The 17,061-nt window shown below is 48.6% G+C and overlaps 12 non-coding genes across 12 annotated transcripts; all 12 read right to left on the bottom strand.

The window, feature by feature from the left end:
* Positions 1-3,109: 3,109 nt before the first annotated feature.
* On the bottom strand, positions 3,110-3,195 carry trnay-gua (transfer RNA tyrosine (anticodon GUA)). Its single transcript is given in 2 exon segments — positions 3,110-3,145; positions 3,159-3,195. It is a non-coding gene; the product is annotated as a tRNA-Tyr (tRNA).
* Positions 3,196-3,708: 513 nt separating this feature from the next.
* On the bottom strand, positions 3,709-3,781 carry trnaa-agc (transfer RNA alanine (anticodon AGC)). Its single transcript has one exon. It is a non-coding gene; the product is annotated as a tRNA-Ala (tRNA).
* Positions 3,782-5,376: 1,595 nt separating this feature from the next.
* trnay-gua (transfer RNA tyrosine (anticodon GUA)) lies at positions 5,377-5,462 on the bottom strand. Its single transcript is given in 2 exon segments — positions 5,377-5,412; positions 5,426-5,462. It is a non-coding gene; the product is annotated as a tRNA-Tyr (tRNA).
* Positions 5,463-5,975: 513 nt separating this feature from the next.
* Positions 5,976-6,048, bottom strand: trnaa-agc (transfer RNA alanine (anticodon AGC)). Its single transcript has one exon. It is a non-coding gene; the product is annotated as a tRNA-Ala (tRNA).
* A 1,598-nt stretch (positions 6,049-7,646) lies between these two features.
* trnay-gua (transfer RNA tyrosine (anticodon GUA)) lies at positions 7,647-7,732 on the bottom strand. Its single transcript is given in 2 exon segments — positions 7,647-7,682; positions 7,696-7,732. It is a non-coding gene; the product is annotated as a tRNA-Tyr (tRNA).
* A 513-nt stretch (positions 7,733-8,245) lies between these two features.
* Positions 8,246-8,318, bottom strand: trnaa-agc (transfer RNA alanine (anticodon AGC)). The gene has a single exon. It is a non-coding gene; the product is annotated as a tRNA-Ala (tRNA).
* Positions 8,319-9,920: 1,602 nt separating this feature from the next.
* On the bottom strand, positions 9,921-10,006 carry trnay-gua (transfer RNA tyrosine (anticodon GUA)). Its single transcript is given in 2 exon segments — positions 9,921-9,956; positions 9,970-10,006. It is a non-coding gene; the product is annotated as a tRNA-Tyr (tRNA).
* A 513-nt stretch (positions 10,007-10,519) lies between these two features.
* Positions 10,520-10,592, bottom strand: trnaa-agc (transfer RNA alanine (anticodon AGC)). Its single transcript has one exon. It is a non-coding gene; the product is annotated as a tRNA-Ala (tRNA).
* A 1,598-nt stretch (positions 10,593-12,190) lies between these two features.
* trnay-gua (transfer RNA tyrosine (anticodon GUA)) lies at positions 12,191-12,276 on the bottom strand. The gene is given in 2 exon segments: positions 12,191-12,226; positions 12,240-12,276. It is a non-coding gene; the product is annotated as a tRNA-Tyr (tRNA).
* Positions 12,277-12,789: 513 nt separating this feature from the next.
* On the bottom strand, positions 12,790-12,862 carry trnaa-agc (transfer RNA alanine (anticodon AGC)). Its single transcript has one exon. It is a non-coding gene; the product is annotated as a tRNA-Ala (tRNA).
* Positions 12,863-14,460: 1,598 nt separating this feature from the next.
* trnay-gua (transfer RNA tyrosine (anticodon GUA)) lies at positions 14,461-14,546 on the bottom strand. The gene is given in 2 exon segments: positions 14,461-14,496; positions 14,510-14,546. It is a non-coding gene; the product is annotated as a tRNA-Tyr (tRNA).
* Positions 14,547-15,059: 513 nt separating this feature from the next.
* On the bottom strand, positions 15,060-15,132 carry trnaa-agc (transfer RNA alanine (anticodon AGC)). Its single transcript has one exon. It is a non-coding gene; the product is annotated as a tRNA-Ala (tRNA).
* Positions 15,133-17,061: the final 1,929 nt, after the last annotated feature.

The following is a 17,061-nucleotide window of genomic DNA, read 5'->3' as shown; positions in this document are numbered from 1 at the left end:
TGGAAATATATACTGCCGTCAAAGAGAGCTTCGTCGTATCTCCCATCGCCGCCTATTTCTTTGCAGCATCCTCGGACATTTCCGGAAAACTGCAGCCAAATGTCTGGTCAGCTGAAGAGCGGAATGACTGAAGTCGATAACTACCGGTGCAAATGCCTTTGTCATGGAAGGATGATGGGCAAGAGAACACAGTGTGTACATAACCAGACCGCAAACCTGTTACAAGAGCTCACTTGTGCAGAGAGACATAACGTCTTCTTCCGGTCACTTCATGTACAGCTACCTCTTCTCTTTCGCAGCTCACACTTCAGTCCTCTTGGAAAAATACGAAGAATTTGCTTCCGACTTGTGCCATACACAAATGGGCAGACGTGCCCCTCACCTGATACATGAAAAGTAGAACACACCGACAACACTACGGCTACGTAGCATCGCTTTATACGGTGCCCTCCAACGATGTGCCGAAATTCAGATTCTGGGATCCCTTGCTCTGGCGCTTTGGAATGGCTGAAGCTAGAGTGACTGCAAAAAGTCTTCCACCCAAGAGGTCACCGATGTTCCCCCTGGGCCTTTGTGTCAGTCTCTTCCTCTGTACTCTTGCTACGAAGGGAAGATTTCGATCTCTCTGTTAATCAGGGAGCAGTGAGAGATGTGGTACTGTCAGGGCAGCCTGCGTGAGGAAACAGCGTTCAGAAACGTGAGAGAGTGATCTGCTGGCCCTGCCTATTATGTGATCAAATGCCTGTTTATTCTGTCCCGTCAAGAGTCGTAGCGAATGCATTCATGTGTGTGCCAGCGAAAAGCCCTGTGGTATGTAATTGATGATGGGCGCAGTAAAAAGAAGACCTGATCCTTCGAGCCGGAATCGAACCAGCGACCTAAGGATGACTCCATTTCCTCTACAGTCCTCCGCTCTACCAACTCAGCTATCGAAGGAAAAGCGACATCTTTTTCTCCACGTTGGCTCCTACCGATAATCGTTATGCAAAATTCAGCCTGGCATCTGTCGACCAATGGCAAAAGCCTGCCTAAGGCAACTACCTCGTCCTTCCAGCACTGGGGGCCACAGGACACGGGATGATGCATATCTCCTCGCTTCTGACAATTCTAGGTACAGTACCATACCAACACAGCCCTTTCATCCTCCTTGTGCTCGTTCAAATCAAAGGTGACTCAGCTTTCTCTTTTCACCCAGTAACCAGGGCAATGTCCTTCCAGCCAATCACCTGATTTATGCTTCAACCGTCGCCTGCAGCTCCTGCATTACTGAAACACCAGCTGACAGCTAACATTTCCTCCTATCTGCTTTCAACGCAGTAAACCTACGACATTTTCTCCCTGCCCTTCGACTGAGACACTTTCCGCTCCATCTCCGACAGCCGCATCTATTGTGCATTCCAAGCTTCGCAGGCACTTGATGAGACGAATTCCTCCGAATACAAAATGTCCATGGAGAATGCGAGCATCGATCTCGCTACCTCTCGCATGCTAAGCGAGCGCTCTACCGTTTGAGCTAATTCCCCAGTTCATCGCGATAAACTCCTATCATTTGCACACCCCGACAAACACCATTGCATGCCTGCCACAGTTCACCGATACACAATCAGCAGCTCACAGACAGTCACTCACACTCACTCACTCACTCACTCACTCACTCATCAACCCACCTATCTCTGCCACCGTCAATACGCATGACCTCAATCTCCAATTCATTATCCATCATGAAAACTATTCTCCTTCCATCCCTTTATACAACTGGTTGTTAACAGCAGTTTCAAATGATCTCTCCAGTTCAATGTAGCGACTAACATTCACTTTACCATCGCCTCCTCACAGAGACATCGGCAAGTACGGAGAAATCTGTCGCAGTCGTGAACATCCATAGTCACCGCAGCTGAAATCTAACCCCTCAAACACAAGATTTCACCAACAACAACACACTTAACAGACATCGTTGAGGAAAAACTTGTTCACCGCGAGAGCTGCGGATCTATGAAAGGCTCCGCCTCAAAAGGCAGTGCAAGCCAATTCTCTCGATTGAGTCAGTTAGATGCAGCTCCTAAAGATAGCAGAGTCAAGGGATATGGGCCGGAACCAGGGATAGGGTGCTGATTGTGGATGACCAGCTATGGTCAGACAGAATGGCGGTGCAGACTCAATGAGCGGAATGGCCTACTCCTGCACCTATTCTCTATTCAGTTGGCGGCGTCATCCACTTCTGACAGATTGTACAACTCCATCTCCAACTGAGCATTCTGTTGGAAATATATACTGCCGTCAAAGAGAGCTTCGTCGTATCTCCCATCGCCGCCTATTTCTTTGCAGCATCCTCGGACATTTCCGGAAAACTGCAGCCAAATGTCTAGTCAGCTGAAAAGCGGAATGACTGAAGTCGATAAGTACTGGAGCATATGCCTTTGTCCTGGACTGATGATGGGCAAGAGAACACAGTGTGTACATAACCAGACCGCAAACCTGTTACAAGAGCTCACTTGTGCAGAGAGACATAACGTCTTCTTCCGGTCACTTCATGTACAGCCACCTCTTCTCTTTCGCAGCTCACAGTTCAATCCTCTTGGAAAAATACGAAGAATTTGCTTCCGACTTGTGCTACACAGAAATGGGCAGACGTGCCCCTCACCTGATACATGTAAAGTGGAACACACCGACAACACTACCGCTACTTAGCTTCGCTTTATACGGTGCCCTCCAACGATGTGCCGAAATTCAGATTCTGGGATCCCTTGCTCTGGCGCTTTGGAATGGCTGAAGCTAGAGTGACTGCAAAAAGTCTTCCACCCAAGAGGTCACCGATGTTCCCCCTGGGCCTTTGTGTCAAACCCTTCCTCTGTACACTTGCTGCGAAGGGAAGATTTCGATCGTTCTGTTAATCAGGGAGCAGTGAGAGATGTGGTACTGTCAGGGCAGCCTCCGTGATGAAACTGCGTTCTGAAACGTGAGCGAGTGATCTGCTGGCCTTGCCTATCATGTGATGAAATGCCTGTTTATTCTGTCCCGTCAAGAGTCGTAGCGAATGCATTCATGTGCGCGCCAGCGAAAAGTTCTGTGGTATGTAATTGATGATGGGCGCAGTAAAAAGAAGACCTGATCCTTCGAGCCGGAATCGAACCAGCGACCTAAGGATGACTCCGTTTCCTCTACAGTCCTCCGCTCTACCAACTGAGCTATCGAAGGAAAAGCGACATCTTTTTCTCCACGTTGGCTCCTACCGATAATCGTTATGCAAAATTCAGCCTGGCATCTGTCGACCGATGGCAAAAGCCTGCTTATTGCAACTATCTCGTCCTTCCAGCACTGGGGGCCACTGGACACGTGATGATGCATATCTCCGCGCTTCTGACAATTCTAGGTACAGTACCATACCAACACTGCTCTCTCATCGTCCTTCTACCCGTTGAAATCAAAGGTGATTCACTTTCTCTTTTCAACCAGTAACCAGGGCAGTGTCCTTCCAGCCACTCACCTGATTTATGCTTCAACCGTCGCCTGCAGCTCCTGCAATACTGAAACACCAGCTGACAGCTAGCTTTTCCTCCTATCTGCTTTCAACGCAGCAAACCTACGACATTTTCTCCCTGCCCTTCGACAGAGACACTTCCCGCTCTATCTGCGACAGCCGCATCTGTTGTGCATTCCAAGCTTCGCAGGCACTTGATGAGACGAATTCCTCCGAATACAAAATGTCCATGGAGAATGCGAGCATCGATCTCGCTACCTCTCGCATGCTAAGCGAGCGCTCTACCATTTGAGCTAATTCCCCAGCACATCGCGATAAACTCCTATAATTTGCACACCCCGACAAACACCATTGCATGCCTGCCACAGTTCACCGATACACAATCAGCAGCTCACAGTCACTCAGACTCACTCACTCACGCACTCACTCACTCATCACCACACCTATCACATATACATACTCACGCACTCTGCCACCGTCAATACGCATGACATTCTAAAATTCATTATCCATCATGAAAACTATTATCCTGCCATGCCTTTATACCACTGCTTATTACAGTTTCAAATGATCTCTCCAGTTCAATGTACCGACCAACATTCACTTTACCATCGCTTCCTCACAGAGACATCGGCACGAACCGAGTAATCTGTCGCAGTCGTGAACATCCATAGACACCGCAACTGAAAACTAACACCTCAAAAACAAGACTTCACCAACAACAACACACTTAACAGACATCGTTGAGGAAAGACTTTTTCACCGCGAGAGCTGCGGATCTATGGAAGGCTCCGCCTCAGAAGGCGGTGCAGACCAATTCTCTCGATTGAATCAGTTAGATGCAGCTCCTAAAGATAGCAGAGTCAAGGGATATGGGCCGGAACCAGAGATAGGGTGCTGATTGTGGATGACCAGCTATGCTCAGACAGAATGGCGGTGCAGACTCAATGAGCGGAATGGCCTACTCCTGCACCTATTCTCTATTCAGTTGGCGGCGTCATCCACTTCTGACAGATTGTACAACTCCATCTCCAACTGAGCATTCTGTTGGAAATATATACTGCCGTCAAAGAGAGCTTCGTCGTATCTCCCATCGCCGCCTATTTCTTTGCAGCATCCTCGGACATTTCCGGAAAACTGCAGCCAAATGTCTAGTCAGCTGAAGAGCGGAATGACTGAAGTCGATAACTACCGGAGCATATGCCTTTGTCATGGAAGGATGATGGGCAAGAGAACACAGTGTGTAAATAACCAGACCGCAAACCTGTTACAAGAGCTCACTTGTGCAGAGAGACATAACGTCTTCTTCCGGTCACTTCATGTACAGCTACCTCTTCTCTTTCGCAGCTCACACTTCAGTCCTCTTGGAAAAATACGAAGAATTTGCTTCCGACTTGTGCCATACACAAATGGGCAGACGTGCCCCTCACCTGATACATGTAAAGTAGAACACACCGACAACACTACGGCTACGTAGCTTCGCTTTATACGGTGCCCTCCAACGATGTGCCGAAATTCAGATTCTGGGATCCCTTGATCTGGCGCTTTGGAATGGCTGAAGCTAGAGTGACTGCAAAAAGTCTTCCACCCAAGAGGTCACCGATGTTCCCCCTGGGCCTTTGTATCAGTCCCTTCCTCTGTACACTTGCTGCGAAGGGAAGATTTCGATCGTTCTGTTAATCAGGGAGCAGTGAGAGATGTGGTACTGTCAGGGCAGCCTGCGTGATGAAACTGCGTTCTGAAACGTGAGCGAGTGATCTGCTGGCCATGCCTATCATGTGATGAAATGCCTGTTTATTCTATCCCGTCAAGAGTCGTAGCGAATGCATTCATGTGCGCGCCAGCGAAAAGTTCTGTGGTATGTAATTGATGATGGGCGCAGTAAAAAGAAGACCTGATCCTTCGAGCCGGAATCGAACCAGCGACCTAAGGATGACTCCGTTTCCTCTACAGTCCTCCGCTCTACCAACTGAGCTATCGAAGGAAAAGCGACATCTTTTTCTCCACGTTGGCTCCTACCGATAATCGTTATGCAAAATTCAGCCTGGCATCTGTCGACCGATGGCAAAAGCCTGCTTATTGCAACTATCTCGTCCTTCCAGCACTGGGGGCCACAGGACACGGGATGATGCATATCTCCGCGCTTCTGACAATTCTAGGTACAGTACCATACCAACACTGCTCTCTCATCGTCCTTCTACCCGTTGAAATCAAAGGTGATTCACTTTCTCTTTTCACCCAGTAACCAGGGCAATGTCCTTCCAGCCACTCACCTGATTTATGCTTCAACCGTCGCCTGCAGCTCCTGCAATACTGAAACACCAGCTGACAGCTAGCTTTTCCTCCTATCTGCTTTCAACGCAGCAAACCTACGACATTTTCTCCCTGCCCTTCGACAGAGACACTTCCCGCTCTATCTGCGACAGCCGCATCTATTGTGCATTCCAAGCTTCGCAGGCACTTGATGAGACGAATTCCTCCGAATACAAAATGTCCATGGAGAATGCGAGCATCGATCTCGCTACCTCTCGCATGCTAAGCGAGCGCTCTACCATTTGAGCTAATTCCCCAGCACATCGCGACAAACTCCTATAATTTGCACACCCCGACAAACACCATTGCATGCCTGCCACAGTTCACCGATACACAATCAGCAGCTCACAGTCACTCAGACTCACTCACTCACGCACTCACTCACTCATCACCCCACCTATCACATATACATACTCACGCACTCTGCCACCGTCAATACGCATGACCTCATTCTAAAATTCATTATCCATCATGAAAACTATTATCCTGCCATGCCTTTATACCACTGGTTATTACAGTTTCAAATGATCTCTCCAGTTCAATGTACCGACCAACATTCACTTTACCATCGCTTCCTCACAGAGACATCGGCACGAACCGAGTAATCTGTCGCAGTCGTGAACATCCATAGACACCGCAACTGAAAACTAACACCTCAAAAACAAGACTTCACCAACAACAACACACTTAACAGACATCGTTGAGGAAAGACTTTTTCACCGCGAGAGCTGCGGATCTATGGAAGGCTCCGCCTCAGAAGGCGGTGCAGGCCAATTCTCTCCATTGAATCAGTTAGATGCAGCTCCTAAAGATAGCAGAGTCAAGGGATATGGGCCGGAACCAGAGATAGGGTGCTGATTGTGGATGACCAGCTATGCTCAGACAGAATGGCGGTGCAGACTCAATGAGCGGAATGGCCTACTCCTGCACCTATTCTCTATTCAGTTGGCGGCGTCATCCACTTCTGACAGATTGTACAACTCCATCTCCAACTGAGCATTCTGTTGGAAATATATACTGCCGTCAAAGAGAGCTTCGTCGTATCTCCCATCGCCGCCTATTTCTTTGCAGCATCCTCGGACATTTCCGGAAAACTGCAGCCAAATGTCTAGTCAGCTGAAGAGCGGAATGACTGAAGTCGATAACTACCGGAGCATATGCCTTTGTCATGGAAGGATGATGGGCAAGAGAACACAGTGTGTAAATAACCAGACCGCAAACCTGTTACAAGAGCTCACTTGTGCAGAGAGACATAACGTCTTCTTCCGGTCACTTCATGTACAGCTACCTCTTCTCTTTCGCAGCTCACACTTCAGTCCGCTTGAAAAAATACGAAGAATTTGCTTCCGACTTGTGCCATACACAAATGGGCAGACGTGCCCCTCACCTGATACATGTAAAGTAGAACACACCGACAACACTACGGCTACGTAGCTTCGCTTTATACGGTGCCCTCCAACGATGTGCCGAAATTCAGATTCTGGGATCCCTTGATCTGGCGCTTTGGAATGGCTGAAGCTAGAGTGACTGCAAAAAGTCTTCCACCCAAGAGGTCACCGATGTTCCCCCTGGGCCTTTGTATCAGTCCCTTCCTCTGTACACTTGCTGCGAAGGGAAGATTTCGATCGTTCTGTTAATCAGGGAGCAGTGAGAGATGTGGTACTGTCAGGGCAGCCTGCGTGATGAAACTGCGTTCTGAAACGTGAGCGAGTGATCTGCTGGCCATGCCTATCATGTGATGAAATGCCTGTTTATTCTATCCCGTCAAGAGTCGTAGCGAATGCATTCATGTGCGCGCCAGCGAAAAGTTCTGTGGTATGTAATTGATGATGGGCGCAGTAAAAAGAAGACCTGATCCTTCGAGCCGGAATCGAACCAGCGACCTAAGGATGACTCCGTTTCCTCTACAGTCCTCCGTTCTACCAACTGAGCTATCGAAGGAAAAGCGACATCTTTTTCTCCACGTTGGCTCCTACCGATAATCGTTATGCAAAATTCAGCCTGGCATCTGTCGACCGATGGCAAAAGCCTGCTTATTGCAACTATCTCGTCCTTCCAGCACTGGGGGCCACAGGACACGGGATGATGCATATCTCCGCGCTTCTGACAATTCTAGGTACAGTACCATACCAACACTGCTCTCTCATCGTCCTTCTACCCGTTGAAATCAAAGGTGATTCACTTTCTCTTTTCACCCAGTAACCAGGGCAATGTCCTTCCAGCCACTCACCTGATTTATGCTTCAACCGTCGCCTGCAGCTCCTGCAATACTGAAACACCAGCTGACAGCTAGCTTTTCCTCCTATCTGCTTTCAACGCAGCAAACCTACGACATTTTCTCCCTGCCCTTCGACAGAGACACTTCCCGCTCTATCTGCGACAGCCGCATCTATTGTGCATTCCAAGCTTCGCAGGCACTTGATGAGACGAATTCCTCCGAATACAAAATGTCCATGGAGAATGCGAGCATCGATCTCGCTACCTCTCGCATGCTAAGCGAGCGCTCTACCATTTGAGCTAATTCCCCAGCACATCGCGATAAACTCCTATAATTTGCACACCCCGACAAACACCATTGCATGCCTGCCACAGTTCACCGATACACAATCAGCAGCTCACAGACAGTCACTCAGACTCACTCACTCACGCACTCACTCACTCATCACCACACCTATCACATATACATACTCACGCTCTCTGCCACCGTCAATACGCATGACCTCATTCCCCAATTCATTATCCATCATGAAAACTATTATCCTGCCATCCCTTTATACCACTGGTTATTACAGTTTCAAATGATCTCTCCAGTTCAATGTAGCGACCAACATTCACTTTACCATCGCTTCCTCACAGAGACATCGGCACGAACCGAGTAATCTGTCGCAGTCGTGAACATCCATAGACACCGCAACTGAAAACTAACACCTCAAAAACAAGACTTCACCAACAACAACACACTTAACAGACATCGTTGAGGAAAGACTTTTTCACCGCGAGAGCTGCGGATCTATGGAAGGCTCCGCCTCAGAAGGCGGTGCAGACCAATTCTCTCGATTGAATCAGTTAGATGCAGCTCCTAAAGATAGCAGAGTCAAGGGATATGGGCCGGAACCAGAGATAGGGTGCTGATTGTGGATGACCAGCTATGCTCAGACAGAATGGCGGTGCAGACTCAATGAGCGGAATGGCCTACTCCTGCACCTATTCTCTATTCAGTTGGCGGCGTCATCCACTTCTGACAGATTGTACAACTCCATCTCCAACTGAGCATTCTGTTGGAAATATATACTGCCGTCAAAGAGAGCTTCGTCGTATCTCCCATCGCCGCCTATTTCTTTGCAGCATCCTCGGACATTTCCGGAAAACTGCAGCCAAATGTCTAGTCAGCTGAAGAGCGGAATGACTGAAGTCGATAACTACCGGAGCATATGCCTTTGTCATGGAAGGATGATGGGCAAGAGAACACAGTGTGTAAATAACCAGACCGCAAACCTGTTACAAGAGCTCACTTGTGCAGAGAGACATAACGTCTTCTTCCGGTCACTTCATGTACAGCTACCTCTTCTCTTTCGCAGCTCACACTTCAGTCCTCTTGGAAAAATACGAAGAATTTGCTTCCGACTTGTGCCATACACAAATGGGCAGACGTGCCCCTCACCTGATACATGTAAAGTAGAACACACCGACAACACTACGGCTACGTAGCATCGCTTTATACGGTGCCCTCCAACGATGTGCCGAAATTCAGATTCTGGGATCCCTTGATCTGGCGCTTTGGAATGGCTGAAGCTAGAGTGACTGCAAAAAGTCTTCCACCCAAGAGGTCACCGATGTTCCCCCTGGGCCTTTGTATCAGTCCCTTCCTCTGTACACTTGCTGCGAAGGGAAGATTTCGATCGTTCTGTTAATCAGGGAGCAGTGAGAGATGTGGTACTGTCAGGGCAGCCTGCGTGATGAAACTGCGTTCTGAAACGTGAGCGAGTGATCTGCTGGCCATGCCTATCATGTGATGAAATGCCTGTTTATTCTATCCCGTCAAGAGTCGTAGCGAATGCATTCATGTGCGCGCCAGCGAAAAGTTCTGTGGTATGTAATTGATGATGGGCGCAGTAAAAAGAAGACCTGATCCTTCGAGCCGGAATCGAACCAGCGACCTAAGGATGACTCCGTTTCCTCTACAGTCCTCCGCTCTACCAACTGAGCTATCGAAGGAAAAGCGACATCTTTTTCTCCACGTTGGCTCCTACCGATAATCGTTATGCAAAATTCAGCCTGGCATCTGTCGACCGATGGCAAAAGCCTGCTTATTGCAACTATCTCGTCCTTCCAGCACTGGGGGCCACAGGACACGGGATGATGCATATCTCCGCGCTTCTGACAATTCTAGGTACAGTACCATACCAACACTGCTCTCTCATCGTCCTTCTACCCGTTGAAATCAAAGGTGATTCACTTTCTCTTTTCACCCAGTAACCAGGGCAATGTCCTTCCAGCCACTCACCTGATTTATGCTTCAACCGTCGCCTGCAGCTCCTGCAATACTGAAACACCAGCTGACAGCTAGCTTTTCCTCCTATCTGCTTTCAACGCAGCAAACCTACGACATTTTCTCCCTGCCCTTCGACAGAGACACTTCCCGCTCTATCTGCGACAGCCGCATCTATTGTGCATTCCAAGCTTCGCAGGCACTTGATGAGACGAATTCCTCCGAATACAAAATGTCCATGGAGAATGCGAGCATCGATCTCGCTACCTCTCGCATGCTAAGCGAGCGCTCTACCATTTGAGCTAATTCCCCAGCACATCGCGACAAACTCCTATAATTTGCACACCCCGACAAACACCATTGCATGCCTGCCACAGTTCACCGATACACAATCAGCAGCTCACAGTCACTCAGACTCACTCACTCACGCACTCACTCACTCATCACCCCACCTATCACATATACATACTCACGCACTCTGCCACCGTCAATACGCATGACCTCATTCTAAAATTCATTATCCATCATGAAAACTATTATCCTGCCATGCCTTTATACCACTGGTTATTACAGTTTCAAATGATCTCTCCAGTTCAATGTACCGACCAACATTCACTTTACCATCGCTTCCTCACAGAGACATCGGCACGAACCGAGTAATCAGTCGCAGTCGTGAACATCCATAGACACCGCAACTGAAAACTAACACCTCAAAAACAAGACTTCACCAACAACAACACACTTAACAGACATCGTTGAGGAAAGACTTTTTCACCGCGAGAGCTGCGGATCTATGGAAGGCTCCGCCTCAGAAGGCGGTGCAGACCAATTCTCTCGATTGAATCAGTTAGATGCAGCTCCTAAAGATAGCAGAGTCAAGGGATATGGGCCGGAACCAGAGATAGGGTGCTGATTGTGGATGACCAGCTATGCTCAGACAGAATGGCGGTGCAGACTCAATGAGCGGAATGGCCTACTCCTGCACCTATTCTCTATTCAGTTGGCGGCGTCATCCACTTCTGACAGATTGTACAACTCCATCTCCAACTGAGCATTCTGTTGGAAATATATACTGCCGTCAAAGAGAGCTTCGTCGTATCTCCCATCGCCGCCTATTTCTTTGCAGCATCCTCGGACATTTCCGGAAAACTGCAGCCAAATGTCTAGTCAGCTGAAGAGCGGAATGACTGAAGTCGATAACTACCGGAGCATATGCCTTTGTCATGGAAGGATGATGGGCAAGAGAACACAGTGTGTAAATAACCAGACCGCAAACCTGTTACAAGAGCTCACTTGTGCAGAGAGACATAACGTCTTCTTCCGGTCACTTCATGTACAGCTACCTCTTCTCTTTCGCAGCTCACACTTCAGTCCTCTTGGAAAAATACGAAGAATTTGCTTCCGACTTGTGCCATACACAAATGGGCAGACGTGCCCCTCACCTGATACATGTAAAGTAGAACACACCGACAACACTACGGCTACGTAGCATCGCTTTATACGGTGCCCTCCAACGATGTGCCGAAATTCAGATTCTGGGATCCCTTGATCTGGCGCTTTGGAATGGCTGAAGCTAGAGTGACTGCAAAAAGTCTTCCACCCAAGAGGTCACCGATGTTCCCCCTGGGCCTTTGTATCAGTCCCTTCCTCTGTACACTTGCTGCGAAGGGAAGATTTCGATCGTTCTGTTAATCAGGGAGCAGTGAGAGATGTGGTACTGTCAGGGCAGCCTGCGTGATGAAACTGCGTTCTGAAACGTGAGCGAGTGATCTGCTGGCCATGCCTATCATGTGATGAAATGCCTGTTTATTCTATCCCGTCAAGAGTCGTAGCGAATGCATTCATGTGCGCGCCAGCGAAAAGTTCTGTGGTATGTAATTGATGATGGGCGCAGTAAAAAGAAGACCTGATCCTTCGAGCCGGAATCGAACCAGCGACCTAAGGATGACTCCGTTTCCTCTACAGTCCTCCGCTCTACCAACTGAGCTATCGAAGGAAAAGCGACATCTTTTTCTCCACGTTGGCTCCTACCGATAATCGTTATGCAAAATTCAGCCTGGCATCTGTCGACCGATGGCAAAAGCCTGCTTATTGCAACTATCTCGTCCTTCCAGCACTGGGGGCCACAGGACACGGGATGATGCATATCTCCGCGCTTCTGACAATTCTAGGTACAGTACCATACCAACACTGCTCTCTCATCGTCCTTCTACCCGTTGAAATCAAAGGTGATTCACTTTCTCTTTTCACCCAGTAACCAGGGCAATGTCCTTCCAGCCACTCACCTGATTTATGCTTCAACCGTCGCCTGCAGCTCCTGCAATACTGAAACACCAGCTGACAGCTAGCTTTTCCTCCTATCTGCTTTCAACGCAGCAAACCTACGACATTTTCTCCCTGCCCTTCGACAGAGACACTTCCCGCTCTATCTGCGACAGCCGCATCTATTGTGCATTCCAAGCTTCGCAGGCACTTGATGAGACGAATTCCTCCGAATACAAAATGTCCATGGAGAATGCGAGCATCGATCTCGCTACCTCTCGCATGCTAAGCGAGCGCTCTACCATTTGAGCTAATTCCCCAGCACATCGCGACAAACTCCTATAATTTGCACACCCCGACAAACACCATTGCATGCCTGCCACAGTTCACCGATACACAATCAGCAGCTCACAGTCACTCAGACTCACTCACTCACGCACTCACTCACTCATCACCCCACCTATCACATATACATACTCACGCACTCTGCCACCGTCAATACGCATGACCTCATTCTAAAATTCATTATCCATCATGAAAACTATTATCCTGCCATGCCTTTATACCACTGGTTATTACAGTTTCAAATGATCTCTCCAGTTCAATGTACCGACCAACATTCACTTTACCATCGCTTCCTCACAGAGACATCGGCACGAACCGAGTAATCAGTCGCAGTCGTGAACATCCATAGACACCGCAACTGAAAACTAACACCTCAAAAACAAGACTTCACCAACAACAACACACTTAACAGACATCGTTGAGGAAAGACTTTTTCACCGCGAGAGCTGCGGATCTATGGAAGGCTCCGCCTCAGAAGGCGGTGCAGGCCAATTCTCTCCATTGAATCAGTTAGATGCAGCTCCTAAAGATAGCAGAGTCAAGGGATATGGGCCGGAACCAGAGATAGGGTGCTGATTGTGGATGACCAGCTATGCTCAGACAGAATGGCGGTGCAGACTCAATGAGCGGAATGGCCTACTCCTGCACCTATTCTCTATTCAGTTGGCGGCGTCATCCACTTCTGACAGATTGTACAACTCCATCTCCAACTGAGCATTCTGTTGGAAATATATACTGCCGTCAAAGAGAGCTTCGTCGTATCTCCCATCGCCGCCTATTTCTTTGCAGCATCCTCGGACATTTCCGGAAAACTGCAGCCAAATGTCTAGTCAGCTGAAGAGCGGAATGACTGAAGTCGATAACTACCGGAGCATATGCCTTTGTCATGGAAGGATGATGGGCAAGAGAACACAGTGTGTAAATAACCAGACCGCAAACCTGTTACAAGAGCTCACTTGTGCAGAGAGACATAACGTCTTCTTCCGGTCACTTCATGTACAGCTACCTCTTCTCTTTCGCAGCTCACACTTCAGTCCGCTTGAAAAAATACGAAGAATTTGCTTCCGACTTGTGCCATACACAAATGGGCAGACGTGCCCCTCACCTGATACATGTAAAGTAGAACACACCGACAACACTACGGCTACGTAGCTTCGCTTTATACGGTGCCCTCCAACGATGTGCCGAAATTCAGATTCTGGGATCCCTTGATCTGGCGCTTTGGAATGGCTGAAGCTAGAGTGACTGCAAAAAGTCTTCCACCCAAGAGGTCACCGATGTTCCCCCTGGGCCTTTGTATCAGTCCCTTCCTCTGTACACTTGCTGCGAAGGGAAGATTTCGATCGTTCTGTTAATCAGGGAGCAGTGAGAGATGTGGTACTGTCAGGGCAGCCTGCGTGATGAAACTGCGTTCTGAAACGTGAGCGAGTGATCTGCTGGCCATGCCTATCATGTGATGAAATGCCTGTTTATTCTATCCCGTCAAGAGTCGTAGCGAATGCATTCATGTGCGCGCCAGCGAAAAGTTCTGTGGTATGTAATTGATGATGGGCGCAGTAAAAAGAAGACCTGATCCTTCGAGCCGGAATCGAACCAGCGACCTAAGGATGACTCCGTTTCCTCTACAGTCCTCCGTTCTACCAACTGAGCTATCGAAGGAAAAGCGACATCTTTTTCTCCACGTTGGCTCCTACCGATAATCGTTATGCAAAATTCAGCCTGGCATCTGTCGACCGATGGCAAAAGCCTGCTTATTGCAACTATCTCGTCCTTCCAGCACTGGGGGCCACAGGACACGGGATGATGCATATCTCCGCGCTTCTGACAATTCTAGGTACAGTACCATACCAACACTGCTCTCTCATCGTCCTTCTACCCGTTGAAATCAAAGGTGATTCACTTTCTCTTTTCACCCAGTAACCAGGGCAATGTCCTTCCAGCCACTCACCTGATTTATGCTTCAACCGTCGCCTGCAGCTCCTGCAATACTGAAACACCAGCTGACAGCTAGCTTTTCCTCCTATCTGCTTTCAACGCAGCAAACCTACGACATTTTCTCCCTGCCCTTCGACAGAGACACTTCCCGCTCTATCTGCGACAGCCGCATCTATTGTGCATTCCAAGCTTCGCAGGCACTTGATGAGACGAATTCCTCCGAATACAAAATGTCCATGGAGAATGCGAGCATCGATCTCGCTACCTCTCGCATGCTAAGCGAGCGCTCTACCATTTGAGCTAATTCCCCAGCACATCGCGATAAACTCCTATAATTTGCACACCCCGACAAACACCATTGCATGCCTGCCACAGTTCACCGATACACAATCAGCAGCTCACAGACAGTCACTCAGACTCACTCACTCACGCACTCACTCACTCATCACCACACCTATCACATATACATACTCACGCTCTCTGCCACCGTCAATACGCATGACCTCATTCCCCAATTCATTATCCATCATGAAAACTATTATCCTGCCATCCCTTTATACCACTGGTTATTACAGTTTCAAATGATCTCTCCAGTTCAATGTAGCGACCAACATTCACTTTACCATCGCTTCCTCACAGAGACATCGGCACGTACCGAGTAATCTGTCGCAGTCGTGAACATCCATAGACACCGCAACTGAAAACTAACACCTCAAAAACAAGACTTCACCAACAACAACACACTTAACAGACATCGTTGAGGAAAGACTTTTTCACCGCGAGAGCTGCGGATCTATGGAAGGCTCCGCCTCAAAAGGCAGTGCAGGCCAATTCTCTCGATTGAATCAGTTAGATGCAGCTCCTAAAGATAGCAGAGTCAAGGGATATGGGCCGGAACCAGAGATAGGGTGCTGATTGTGGATGACCAGCTATGCTCAGACAGAATGGCGGTGCAGACTCAATGAGCGGAATGGCCTACTCCTGCACCTATTCTCTATTCAGTTGGCGGCGTCATCCACTTCTGACAGATTGTACAACTCCATCTCCAACTGAGCATTCTGTTGGAAATATATACTGCCGTCAAAGAGAGCTTCGTCGTATCTCCCATCGCCGCCTATTTCTTTGCAGCATCCTCGGACATTTCCGGAAAACTGCAGCCAAATGTCTGGTCAGCTGAAGAGCGGAATGACTGAAGTCGATAACTACCGGTGCAAATGCCTTTGTCATGGAAGGATGATGGGCAAGAGAACACAGTGTGTACATAACCAGACCGCAAACCTGTTACAAGAGCTCACTTGTGCAGAGAGACATAACGTCTTCTTCCGGTCACTTCATGTACAGCTACCTCTTCTCTTTCGCAGCTCACACTTCAGTCCTCTTGGAAAAATACGAAGAATTTGCTTCCGACTTGTGCCATACACAAATGGGCAGACGTGCCCCTCACCTGATACATGAAAAGTAGAACACACCGACAACACTACGGCTACGTAGCATCGCTTTATACGGTGCCCTCCAACGATGTGCCGAAATTCAGATTCTGGGATCCCTTGCTCTGGCGCTTTGGAATGGCTGAAGCTAGAGTGACTGCAAAAAGTCTTCCACCCAAGAGGTCACCGATGTTCCCCCTGGGCCTTTGTGTCAGTCTCTTCCTCTGTACTCTTGCTACGAAGGGAAGATTTCGATCTCTCTGTTAATCAGGGAGCAGTGAGAGATGTGGTACTGTCAGGGCAGCCTGCGTGAGGAAACAGCGTTCAGAAACGTGAGAGAGTGATCTGCTGGCCCTGCCTATTATGTGATCAAATGCCTGTTTATTCTGTCCCGTCAAGAGTCGTAGCGAATGCATTCATGTGTGTGCCAGCGAAAAGCCCTGTGGTATGTAATTGATGATGGGCGCAGTAAAAAGAAGACCTGATCCTTCGAGCCGGAATCGAACCAGCGACCTAAGGATGACTCCATTTCCTCTACAGTCCTCCGCTCTACCAACTCAGCTATCGAAGGAAAAGCGACATCTTTTTCTCCACGTTGGCTCCTACCGATAATCGTTATGCAAAATTCAGCCTGGCATCTGTCGACCAATGGCAAAAGCCTGCCTAAGGCAACTACCTCGTCCTTCCAGCACTGGGGGCCACAGGACACGGGATGATGCATATCTCCTCGCTTCTGACAATTCTAGGTACAGTACCATACCAACACAGCCCTTTCATCCTCCTTGTGCTCGTTCAAATCAAAGGTGACTCAG

The sequence above is a fragment of the Hypanus sabinus genome, chromosome 1 (genome assembly GCF_030144855.1).
Source record: "Hypanus sabinus isolate sHypSab1 chromosome 1, sHypSab1.hap1, whole genome shotgun sequence".
NCBI lineage: Eukaryota > Metazoa > Chordata > Chondrichthyes > Myliobatiformes > Dasyatidae > Hypanus > Hypanus sabinus.
This window is presented reverse-complemented; position numbering and strand designations above follow the sequence as displayed.